General features: G+C 44.4%; 1 non-coding gene across 1 annotated transcript; it reads right to left on the bottom strand.

The window, feature by feature from the left end:
- Positions 1-7,632: 7,632 nt before the first annotated feature.
- Positions 7,633-7,739, bottom strand: LOC141636348 (small nucleolar RNA R71). Its single transcript, XR_012540967.1, has one exon. It is a non-coding gene; the product is annotated as a small nucleolar RNA R71 (small nucleolar RNA).
- Between the last annotated feature and the right edge of the window lie 5,967 nt (positions 7,740-13,706).

Here is a 13,706-nt window from a genome sequence, read left to right as displayed (position 1 = left end):
AACTCAAAACCGTCTTTTGCAAACAAACTTAAGACATCCTTTCCAACTAACCGACTTGTAGAGACCCCTATCTTTGAAAGCCGTCCATAAAGCGACAAACAAATCTTTTTGAAAATTTCTGTTTTCGAAAACTTCAGTCCACCATTCCAATTCCGCCTCGTGTCTATCGAGTCGGAGCAAACATACTTATGGGTCTTTACTTATGAGTCGTCTCACCACGAGACTCATCCAATGGCGTCACGCCGCTACATTGGACGCGTGCCAAAAGTTCGGTCAACACCGTCACGTCATAAATTGAGTCAGCATCGAGGTACCACACACGGTCATCCTCGTCTTGTTGAGTCTGATCTTTGTTTCGTCCTTTGCGTTGTCTGCGTTCAGTCTTTGAGCCGTGTCGGATTGAGTGGTAATGTGAGCCGTTTTCTCTGCATCAGAACCATGGCCCCGTCTTCAGCTTCGTCCAACAATAACAACGACAACAAAGATGTCACAACTGCTCAGCTAGCCAGCCTACTCACTACTCTTAAGGTCACTCTGGACCGTGTCGAGACCCGTATCGACACCCTGGAAAACAAGGAAACTCGAGAGCACAACACTCCGCCTTTGACTAAAAATAAGAAAAGGCTCAAGATCTTGGAAGAAAAACTCCTAGCCCGGGGTAACAATATCCATCTTGAGAACAACCGAAGGTTTGAACCTGTTGGGGATCAACTGCCTAACAAATTTACCTTGACCGATGTGCCCAAATTCAAGGGAGTGGAGGACCCTCTCAATCATATTCGAGCCTTCAAAGACTATATGGCCATTAAAGGGGTTAAACATGAACTTTTCACCCGGATCTTTCCATCATCCTGGGAACCGATCCCTCGCCAATGGTACTACTCCCTTGACCCAAAGAACCTCACTACCTGGGATGAGGTTGCAGTTGAATTTGCTAAGCAATATGTCGACAATGTCGAAATCTAAGCCAGTACCTGTACTCTTGAGGTCCTAACCCAAAACGACAAGGACGGATTCACCGAGTTCTTAACCCGTTGGAGGAGGGTAAGCACTCAGTTGGTCAGCAAACCGAGTGAGTCAACCTTGGTGGAAAAGTTTTTCAACAATCTCCACCCGGTACCAAAACATCAAGACATTCCAGGATCTACAAATCCTTGGGACACGCATTGAAGACGACCTCCGAAAGGGTGTTCTAGCCAAAACCACCGGTAGAGGCTACCATGGGTCCACATCAACCGGATCTCGCCCCTATGGTCAGACGAACAAGATTGATGAGGTCAACCTCCTTGAACCAACCGCTAAGAGAGCTGAGCGCCCCCAAAGAGTATTCACCAATATAGGGTAAACTTATGCAAGCGCCCTGAAAAGGCTTTTGGACCAAGGGAAGTTACAACCGATCGGACCCACCCCGGATCTGTCTGATGTTAAGAAATCCCGCTTCTGGAACCCTAATGCCTACTGTCAGTACCACCAAGGGAAAGGGCATGACACAGAAACCTGCTTCAAGCTCAAACACATCATCCAAGACATGATCGAGAAAAGGGAATTGCCTTTGCCTCCACCGACTATACCGAACAACAAAACAAACCTTTTGGGAATCCATGCTATCTCCGATGATGAGCCAACCTTGGAATGCTCACACCTCATCCTGCCAATTGATGACGAGGTGAATGCCTTGGAGAGGGATGCGTCGGACGGGGTATTTGTGTTCAGTGCTGCAACTATGCTTGCCATGTTCCAACAAGTTGAGGAAGCTATAGCCAGTCTCTCCGAAAGGATTACCCGACTTGACGATGCTTACCGCCGACTGATTTTCAATCATCCAACGCCAGGCCCAAGGGAAGGTCCCCCAGGCACCCAAAACTACCCTCACCAGGATGGATTGCTCCCGCGACCATTCTGGCATGCGCCTCACGATAATCACCCTCACAATAATCACCCCCACAATAATCAACCTCACAAAAATTTCCCTCACAAAAACTGCCCACCGAGGAATACCCCTCCAAGGTACCCTCGAGATCCCGAAATCAATGGCATCTGGAGAGATGATGTTAAAGGTGTCTATATTGTCCCAGGGAAAATGAAACAGGCGAAAGAGACCGGTCATCATACCCGGTCCAGACGCTCCTATCAAAACCCAACAGTCGTTCCAACAACGAGCGATCAGGTTGTCTCGGACGTGGACACACAACCCAAGGCTCCCGAGAATTCGATCCTTAAAAACAGCTGCAGAAGGCAAAAGCCAAAATTTCAATTTGGCAACTGATTACCACGTCCTTCGAGCATCGACAAGCTCTACTACAAGCCTTGGGAAAACTGACCGTGCCCTCTACCTCCTCCCCGGAAGAAGTGGTGGCACACATGACAAGTTATGTCCCTGATCTGAGCAACCCGGTCATCTTCTCTGATGAAGACATCCCTCCCTTCGGAGCCAACCACAACCTGGCCCTTTACATCACAGTACAATGCCTAAAAAAGAATGTGCCTATGGTCCTTGTGGATGACGAATCCGCGGTGAATGTCATTCCCTTGAAAACGGCTCACAAACTGGGTATCAAAGAAGGTGATTTGGTCCCAACCAATCAAGGAGTACGCGCTTATGATGGCACTCGTCGTAAGGTCGCAGGGCTTATCACTCTGACCGTCACGACCGGACCACTGGAAAGGCAAACCAGTTTTCAGGTAGTCGACATTGACGCCTCCTTCAATATGCTTCTGGAACGTCCCTGGATTCACGCCGTCAAAGCGGTTACTTCTACCCTTCATCAGAAAATTAGGGTCCCCTTCAACGGGAAAACGATCACGATTCCTGCTTCCCCGATCAAAGCTGTCATGAAAAAGGGAATAGCCTCCCAAGTCATTGAGGAGGATGACAACGAGATGTGGGGATTTCAAGTTGTGAATGCCCTAACTGATGAATCAACACCCTTTGATTGTGACCCATTTGCCAACCTCACAGTCAACCGCATTCTGATGCGCTAGGGTTATTTCCCGGGTTTACCCCTCAATCCGCTGAAGAGCGCCTTACCTCCCTTGAAACAGGCTAAGGTCCCCAACATCCCCTTTGGGCTGGGCTATGAACCTACCAGTGAGGATATCCAGGAGATGAACCCCCTAGTTCGAAAGCGCAAGAAGCACAGGGTTATCCTCCGTCCCTATCATTTGACCCTCAATGGATACTTTGTCCCCGAGGGGGAGTCCGAACTCTACCATGGCTTCCCTGAGCCGATCTATGACTCTGTGGCCAAGGTCAGACACCCGGGTGTAGAAGTCTTCCAGGACTGCTACTTCATCCCCAATAACACTGAAGCTGCATCAACCGAGTCTAAGCCGTCCCCATGCCTCGATGGACAAGCTGTCACTCTCCTCTTTGAAGAGGATAACATCAAGCACCTCGACTATGAGGACATCATCAACATTGCTCTGAGGGACAACCAGTTTGACCCCACCGCCTTGATCTCTGACACTGACCCGGAAAAAGCTACACAACGCTGGAGGAAAACTGTCAAGTGGACCGATTGCCAAGGCTGCTTTCTCAAGATCACAACTGGAGAAGGCCCTATGTTCAATGAGGGAAGTGAAGAAGAATCTGAGTCTAAGTCGGAGTCAGAGTCTGTCATAGCTCCTAACACTCCTGATGTCCCAGTCAAGGTCCCCTTCCAGTTTACTAGGGTCATCCCCACTCCCATGGAAGGTGACAACCTGGAGCCTGTTCCAGGGGCCACCTCCTCTGTTGTGTCGCCTTTGACTGACCATGAGATGTCTGTCCTCTACGAGCTTTTCGCTCGTGTCAACTTAATGAACGCTAAGTTTGATTATGACTCGTTTCAATTTAACTACAATGCAATTCTGAATGACTATCAGGAATTTGACTTGAGTGACTACCCATCTCACCTAGCCAAAGAACTTGATAAACGGGAAACCGGGACCCCCATCATTGAGGAGACCTAACCTATTAATATAGGGACAGACAACACATCTCAGGAACTTAGGATAGGGACAACCCTTGACCCCTCGGAAAGACAACAGTTCATTGACCTCCTCCACGAATACGAGGACGTATTCGCCTGGTCCTACAAAGATATGCCTGGGATTGACAGGGAAATCGCAGAGCATCGGATACCTATTAAACCCGGAGCTAAACCCGTGAAGCAAAAACTGCGCCGGATGTGTCCTGAATGGGCCTTGAAAATCAAAGAAGAAGTGGATAAACAGTTCAAGGCCGGGTTCATCAAAGTGTCTGAGTACTCTGACTGGGTGACCAACATTGTTCCTGTATCAAAGAAAGACGGGAGGATTCGGGTTTGCATCGACTTCAGGGATCTGAACATGGCGAGTCCAATGGACGACGTCCCTTTGCCACATGTTGACATTCTGGTGGATAATACCGCCGAGCATGCTCTCCTATCATTCATGTACGGGTATGCTGGGTACAACCAGATCAAAATGGCTGAGGAAGACATGCACAAGACTGCATTCACTACACAGTGGGGTACATATTGCTATACGGTCATGCCCTTCGGCCTCATCAATGCCGGAGCTACCTATCAAAGAACCGCTACCACTCTCCTACATGATATGATGCACAAGGAGGTAGAGGTATATGTCGATGACATGATCGTCAAATCAAGAGAACGGGACGGCCACATCAGCGCCTTCCGGAAATTCTTCGCTCGTCTGCGGAAGTTTAACATGAGACTAAATCCTCAGAAATGTGCGTTCGGGGTCACCTCCGGAAAACTCCTGGGACACGTCGTCAGCAAGAGAGGCATTGAGATTGATCCAACCAAAATCAAAGCCCTTCAGCAAATGCTTTGGCCTAAGAACGAGAAGGAGATTCGGGGATTTCTCGGTCAGGTTCAATACATCAGCCGCTTTATAGCCAAGCTCACAATGATTTGTGAACCAATCTTCAAGAAGCTTCGCGCCTCCGATCACACCGATTGGGACGACGACTGTCAGAAGGTCTTGGACAGAATAAAGAAAATCCTATCCAAACCTCCTGTCCTCATGCCACCTCAACAAGGGATTCCCTTATCCCTATACCTGACTGTCACAGACACAGCCATGGGAGCAATGCTAGCACAAACAGTCGACAGTGAAGAACGACCCATCTACTACATTAGCAAAAAGTTCATCGATTATGAGGCGAGGTACACCCAACTGGAAAAGACATGCCTTGCCCTAGTATGTTCAACAAAGAAGCTGCAGCATTACATGCTCAGCTATACGGTCCACATCTATTCCAAGATGGACCCGGTCAAATAAATTTTCGAGAAACCCGTACTAAACGGAAGGTTGTCTAGGTGGACACTCATGTTGTCCGAGTTTGATCACAAGTTTGTACCTCTCAAGGTTATCAAGGGAAGGGCAGTCACCGATTTCCTGGTAGAAAATCCCGTCAACGAGGATCCAGCGACCGACACATGGTCACTTCCTGACGAAGACATCCTTTGTGCCGACTCCGACGCATGGGACCTATACTTCGATGGCGCATCTAATATGATAGGCTTCAGGGTAGGAATCCTTCTAATATCGCCAGAAGGAGAACATGTTCCGATCTCGGTCAAGCTAGACTTCGCCGTCGCCAACAATGCCGCTGAATATGAAGCATGCCTCATCGGCCTACAAGCAGCCATAACACTTGGCATCAAAAGACTGAGGGGCCACGGCCATTCCTCACTCATCAACAATCAGGTGCCCGGATCATGGAAGATCCGAAGTGACAACTTATCTCCCTGATGCGTGTCATTTAGATGATGTTTTACACCCTATTTCACATGCATTTCAGAGCTCATGTATGTAGTTTATGCTACATTTCTCCCTATTTCCGTCTATTTCCGTATTTTTGTACATTATTGCAGAAATGTGAAGAAACCAGCGGAAATAGAGCTAAATCCGTCCCCGAGTATCCTGTATTGCATTTGACATGAAGTATTCGCTTAAGGAACGAGCTTGGTGCGCAATCCAAGGCCCAAAAGACAAATCCACGAGATTATAGAAGTCAAGTGGCAGCTAAAGCAGTCGACCGACCACTACCTTCAGTCGATCGACCAACCATCGGGTTCCAGAGGCTACTGTACACTGCTATTCAGTCGATCGACCGGTCCCTTCAGTCGATCGACCAAGACGCTATTCCAGACGAGAATTAAAAGATCGAGATTTATCAAGCCCATGAGTTAGTAGGTTTAGGAATTATGTTACGTATACTTTCTATATAACGTAACCTAGTTCGACAGATACAAGGATCGAGTTTTTATCAAGTTTTTACATTAAGTTTTACATATAGTTCTTTAGAAATAATTAGGGTTTGAGATAGGGACTAGTTGTTAGATCACCAATTAAAATGACTAAACTATATGACTGACCCATTAGATCGAGAGATAGGGACAGTTGAATGCTTAATATATGACTGACCCATTAGATCGAGAGATAGGGACAGTTGTTAGATCACCAATTAAAATGACTAAACTATGCTGAGATCGAAAGATAGGTAAAGTTTAGACCGTAGTCACTTTTCAAGACGAAAGTTAGTATTAGTGATATTAGGGACCTATAGCGGGATCGAAAGATGCTATTTGTTAAGAGTGGACCGAGAGGACCTCTTTATTTCCCGCCTCATGTGTTTGATTTAGACCTGTTCAGTATGCTGCTGCCGAAATTATAACGAACCGACCATCCTAGTACCTCTTTTTATACTTGATTTCATATATTTCATTAGCTTACATTTCTTTTACTGCTATTAGTTGTAGACCAAATCCAATCAACCCCCCACTTTATTGTTACCTTAGACCGAAATTAAAACAATTAGAAATTACATCTGCCTCTCTGTGGTTTGACCCGACTGGCACTAGCTATAGTTGTAGTTGGAGATTATAAATTTATTTTTGACACCTCACGACGGGTATCAAATTTTGGTGCCGTTACCGGGGAGGCAATTGTTCTAATTTTTAATTGTTTTTATTTAGTCTTTCTTTAGTTTAAGGGACTTCCGTTCCTTAAACTTTTCTTATATTCTTTTTGTAGTTTCTTCTTATGCGTAGGTCACAGGGTGGTGAACTAGTACCATTCAATCCTGAGATCGAGAAATCCTTACGCGAGTTGAGACGATCACAAAGGGTATTAGTGACAGAGGAAGAGCTGAGTACTCTGTCAAGCTACTACGAGAACGCTCTGTTTGACGAAGATCCACCTACATCTCCTGCTTCAATTTCTTCAGCTGAGACAGTCACTTCTCCAAAAATTCCAGTCATGGCTGAAGAAGCAACCATTTCTAGTCACTCAGAGCCGACAGCTGCGAATCTCTACAAAGGATTCGAACTACCTGGGGAGGCGAGAAAATTCGAGCCGAAGCCTTCCTATATTAACCTGGTTGAGAGAAACCAGTTCGGGGGAGCTGCAAATGAAGATGCAGCCAAACATATGGAGATTTTTATTGATTATTGCTGCTCTATACCCCCGCCGACCGGTGTGACCCAAGACCAGATCAAGGAGACCATGTTCATTTTCTCCCTTCGTGATGCTGCAAGGGAGTGGTATAGAGATCTGGACCGAGCCGCTCATGGGATCACCGACTAGAATTCCTTAGCCCTGACATTCTACAAAAAGTACTTCTCTGCCTCGAAGACTAATGCCATTAGAGCTCAGATCACGAGCTTTAAACAGGGGCCTGATGAGAACTTTCATGAAGCATGGGTCCGTTTCAAGAAACTGGTGCGAACCATACCGCACCATGGGTTCGAAAAATGGAGTCTTTGCAACCAGTTCTATAATGGGCTGTATGACGATCAGAGGGCTATTTTGGATGCTGCAGCCAATGGCCGATTTGCTGAGAACATGGGGGAGAGACTAAGGGGTGGAAGATCATTGATGATTTGGCCACTCATAAGGCTGAATATGAGAATTCGAGAGGAAACCAGAGGAGAGCTGCTGAATCTTCCTCTGTTGCTGCACTAGAAGCTCTCACTGCAAGGTTTGACAAATATGAGTTGGGAGGAGCTTCTAAAGGAGGGATGTACCATGTTAATGCTGTTTCAGACGGTCCTTTCGTCTGTAGGAGATGTGGAGCTGAGGGGTATGTCTTAGAGAATTGTTCTGTCCCCTTTGAGTCTTGTGCTGCCTTTCAACACTATAGGCAGACAAACACGTACTATGAGCCGAATGTCCGCCCAAACTTGAGGTGGAGTAGCTAGAATTTCCTGAATCCGACTCAACCTCCCCAACAGCAGCAGCAACAAGCTTATGTGCCCCCTCACAAACAACCATATCCAAAACCTCCCTATGTGCCGCAGCAGCAACAATCCCGAAATTCCGAGTTCACCGAGTTGAAGAACTTATTGCTGAAGGAGTCCCAAGCTAGAGAGGCCGGGATGAAGATGCTAGAAAGCCAAATTGCTCAATTGGCTAGCAAGAGTACCACTCGAGTTCCGGGACACTTACCGACTCAAACTGACCAGAAAGAGACCTTAAATGCCATAACATTGAGGAGTGGGTCTACCCTGGAGAGGCCTGCTATGGTCGAGGATGATGCTGCAAAAGATGAGGCAAAACCGAGTCAAAACAAAGCTGGAACGAGCAAAGGAAAGAAAAAGGCATCTACCAGGTATATCAGTCGATCGACTGACATACCCGGTCGATCGATCGAAGTGCGGGTTCTGAAGCTTCGTCTGTTCAACTCGGTCGATCGATCGACATCATTGGTCGATCGACGAGATCGGCTGCGATAGTGAGATTTTTCGTCCTCCGATGCCCGACAACTTGAGGGATCATTTGTTTCGGGGCACGACGATCCCGAAAATATTGAGGACAGACCCGAAATCTTGATGGGTCGATCTCGGCTCAAGTACGACCCGATGTCGATCAATGGTTCACATTTGAGACGGTCTGAAGAGGGTTCAAGCTTCAACAAGGAGAAAGTAGTGGACTTCCAGCCTAAGTCCACGGATACCGGCATGCGCGATTTAGAGGAGAGGGCTAAGCTACTTCTTACAGCCTCATATCTGGAAAGACTAGTGCCGGCGAAGGAACAGGTATCTTTCAATAAATTTGAAAAAGTTATTCGTAGCTTGAATGTACAAGTGCCTTTCCTTGAGTTAGTTAATCAAGTGCCTGCCTATACTAAATTCATGAAACAACTCTTGTCTAAGAAAAAGTCACTTGAAAATGTGCATACTGTCACATTAACCAAAGAATCATGCTCTTATTTGTCTCACACTGCACCCCATAAGCTAGAGGACCCGGGTAGCTTTTCTGTTCCTTGCAATATAGGTACCTTCTCTATTGAGAAGGCATTATGTGACTTAGGAGCTAGTATAAGTGTAATGCCCCTGAGTCTTGCTAGGAAGCTCAAATTGACTAGGTTCGCAGTGACAGATATGACAGTACAGATGGCTGACCGATCTGCGGTCCAGCCAATAGGAGTCTTAGAGGACATGCCCGTACAAATAGGGAAGTTCTTCTTCCCTGTTGACTTCGTCGTACTTGACATGCCTGAGGATGCCCATATTCCCATTATTTTGGGTAGGCCATTTCTGCACACTTTGGTGCATCATAGATGTTGGTTCGGGTACCTTGACTTTTAAAGTAGGGAAGCATTCTATTGTCTTTGCCCAACCTGCTAAGAAGAAGGACCCCATGTGGCCTGTGACTTGCAATACGGTTTCTGAAAAGAAGTCTTATTTTATACTTCCTGATATGCCTGTCTCTACTCCTATTCCTGTCATAACCCCTCCGCCCCAGATTGGGAGCAAATTGGAGGAAGATTTGTCTATTTCTAATACTGCAGGAGCTGGTTTGGGGAAGGAAGTATTGCAAGTTACTCCAGCAGCACAGAAGCCAATCATTTCACGAGGAGGTCTTGGTTGCCTTAGCTATGCCACCGATGAGGAAGTTGATGACGAGCCGGTCAAGGCAAGGGAGTCCGACTTGGATTTTGATGAGCAAGAAGAGGTCATTGACTGGGGAGATGATGAAAGTGTTGATCCGTTGAGCCATACCGATGTGGAAGCTAAGAAGGGTGCAGCTGATAAGATAAGCACCGTTGAGGCTACCTCTAGTAGCCAGAAGCCGATGAATTAGGCCATTCCGTGGCCGTTCTTGATCAACTACTAGTTGATCACAAGTTTTCCAAACATTTTATTTGCTTTTATTAGACACTTTTTATTGCTTTTGTGTGCGCGAAACTTCGCATTTTATTTTGCTTGCTTAGGATTTTATACGCTTTAGGCTTTACTTTGGGTTTTGCGCAATTTTGGGCGCGTATTATTGTGTATTTGCAGGTTTTTAGACCTCATTAGCTCAAGTAATTGAGCAAATACGAAGAAATAAGAAGTTACATCAGTATCTTCAGTCGATCGACTGGGCTATATAGTCGATCGACTGGTCTGCAGTTTCCAGGAGCTACTGTTCCTTTCACCTCGGTCGATCGACTGAGTGATGTGGTCGATCGACCGACCTGCACTGCTGTACCTGTTTACGACCTCTCTCCTGCTATGTTTGGTCGATTTGCGGAATTAAGGGAGTTTTCTACTCCACTTTATCTTCCGTCACTATTTATTTCTTCTATTTTTCTCAACTTTGCACATAATACCGCTTCATCATTGCTTTGTCGATTTATGCGTGGTACTTTGTATGTCTTTTCAGGTACTCATTAGTAACACTGCTGGCTACTGGAACCTCCTAGCTCACGCTGGTTTGGGGAGGTTTCCCTTGCTTCGCTTAAAGTCTTGTTAGTTTCTAAGTCTTTACTTCATGTTTTATTTATTTAATTTTCTCGCAAATTCCCGTTTCTCTTTTCTTCATTACATGATTTTGCACAATGGGGACATTGGGCGATTTGGTTTGGGGAAGGGTTTTGCGTCGCATATCATTTGCTTGCATTCACGTTTACATTCTGTTTTGCATTGTTTATTTCATTTTATATATGTATACAAAAAATCCCAAAAAAAAAAAAATTGAAAAAATTTCAAAAATTTCAAAAAATTGCATGTTTATTTTAGCATATCGGTTGAGTCGGAACGGTAGTATTTCAATGATGACATTGCATTTGCAGCTGTTTATGCCTAAGCCTTTCTAGATTGACATGTTATTAGTAGAATCATATTTGCATAGTCCACGAGTTTTCGTTAATTATTTGCTGAACTTGAGACTTGACTTAGAAAATTGGCAAACTACATCATATTTCTGAGATTTAGAGCCTATAACTGGTGACATCTATGACCGGTTTATTTAGGAATGTGAGTAGTACTCCTTATGAGACATGTTACATAAATGTGCATAAATATGAACTTAATCTGCTTAATACCTGTATGCATTCGGTTTGTGGTTTGTTGACACATGTGGTAGAGGTTTTCCTTATTCGTTTTACCCATAAGCTCCACACTACCAAAAATAGCCTTTTTGTCCCATTACTCCATCCTACATTTAGCCTGCCCTTGTCAAGCTAGTAGTTTAGTTGTTGAGATTGTCACTTCGGTTTTGGTAGCCTTTTGCTCGATTGAGATGTTATTGGGAGAATGAAAAGAAAGGAAAGAAAGAAAAAAGAACTGAAAAAGTTGAAAAAATAAAAGAAAGAAAAGAAAAAAATGGTTCGAAAAAGAGAAAAAGAGGTTCTGTACTGTTGAAGCGGTCGATCGACTGGCATCATAGGTCGATCGACTGAGGTTCGAGAGAAAGAAAGAAATCAATTTCACATAATTCAAGCCTTTATCTTATGGCGATTTTTACTCCCATGTATTATTCATATCTTATGGGGAGTTAGTTGATTGCTTTTACACCAGATATTGTGAGTTTTGTGCTTGCTATAGCACCGTATCGATCGATTTTGAGCAAGAAGTGGATGTTGCCATATGGTTCCGTTTTGGTACTAGCTTGATCACCTGTACCTCCTCATTTCCATAAAACGTTTTGCCTCTTCTTACCCATACCTCACATATCCATATATACCTCGGCATGTGTCATGGTCATCTGTTTGGTTGGAATGCATATGTACGGTTGTAGAGATTATTTTCATATTAGACTGCAGGCATGTTCTTATAGGTCGTAGTTAGGTGAGAGTCTTTACAAAAATGAATTCTTTCTATCCTCTTTTATATTCACCTGTGCTTATGAGTGATATGAGCGACCCGTGAGAGTCCAATTTGATAAGTCTCTATGGTTGACGGTTCAGAAGTTTTTAACGACCTTATAACTCGTTTGCATGATTCGCATTACTAATTGATTGTTAGTTATTGCATTAAATTGGTTTAGGCTTTACATATTGCATTTCGCTCTGAGATTAAACTCGTTCCATTAGGTTTTAGGATCGAGTCTAGTTCGTGCTTGGGGACAAGCAAGGGTTTGGTTTGGGGAAGTTTGATGCGTGTCATTTATATGATGTTTTACATCCCATTTCACACGCATTTCAGAGCTCATTCATGTAGTTTATGCTACATTTCTCCCTATTTCCGTCTATTTCCGTATTTTTGTACATTATTGCAGAAATGTGAAGAATCCAGCGGAAATCGAGCTAAATCCGTCCCCGAGTATCCTGCATTGCATTTGACGTGAAGTATTCGCTTAAGGAACGAGCTTGGTGCGCAATCCAAGGCCCAAAAGATAAATCCACGAGATTATAGAAGTCAAGTGGCAGCTAAAGCAGTCGATCGGCCACTACCTTCAGTCGATCGACCAACCATCGGGTTCCAGAGGCTACTGTACACTGCTATTCAGTCGATCGACCGGTCCCTTCAGTCGATCGACCAAGACGCTATTCCAGACGAGAATTAAAAGATCGAGATTTATCAAGCCCATGAGTTATTAGGTTTAGGAATTATGTTACGTATACTTTCTATATAACGTAACCTAGTTCGACAGATACAAGGATCGAGTTTTTATCAAGTTTTTACATTAAGTTTTACATATAGTTCTTTAGAAATAATTAGGGTTCGAGATTACTTTCAGTATTGAATACAATTCGCTTTGTCATTCGGCTTTGTTCTTTTCCTTCGCAACTCACACGGTAATCTCTGGTTTTATTCTGTTATTTTTTTTTCGTTCATAGTTGTCGAATTGCTAGATCAGTTCCCAAGCCGAATTGCCATCTTTTGTTAATTGTTTATTTTACCGTTTTAAGCATTAATTCCGTAGTTTTAATCCTTAATATTATCGTTGCCTTTAATTTCAGTATGAGTAGCTAATTTATTCGTGCTAGGATGTAGGGGAATTGTAGTGTAGGCGGCAATATAATGAACACGGCCTGATTCGCGTGTTGGTCGATCGACCGCCATGCCTGGTCGATCGACTGACCACGTGAGGTTTTATTTTCGTTGTAATTGTTTTAATTCTTTATTCGACGAATCGAGTGCACACGACTAGTTGAATGCTTAATATATGACTGACCCATTAGATCGAGAGATAGGGACAGTTGTTAGATCACCAATTAAAATGACTAAACTATGCTGAGATCGAAAGATAGGTAAAGTTTAGACCGTAGTCACTTTTCAGGACAAAAGTTAGTATTAGTGATATTAGGGACCTATAGCGGGATCGAAAGATGCTATTTGTTAAGAGTGGACCGAGAGGACCTCTTTATTTCCCGCCTCATGTGTTTGATTTAGACCTGTTTAGTATGCTGCCGCCGAAATTATAACGAACCGACCATCCTAGTACCTCTTTTTATACTTGATTTCATATATTTCATTAGCTTACATTTCTTTTACTGCTATTAG

This window comes from Silene latifolia, chromosome Y (assembly GCF_048544455.1).
Source record: "Silene latifolia isolate original U9 population chromosome Y, ASM4854445v1, whole genome shotgun sequence".
NCBI classification, from domain to species: domain Eukaryota; kingdom Viridiplantae; phylum Streptophyta; class Magnoliopsida; order Caryophyllales; family Caryophyllaceae; genus Silene; species Silene latifolia.
The sequence above is the reverse complement of the archived record's forward strand: the minus strand, read 5'-3'. Positions and strand labels throughout refer to the sequence as shown.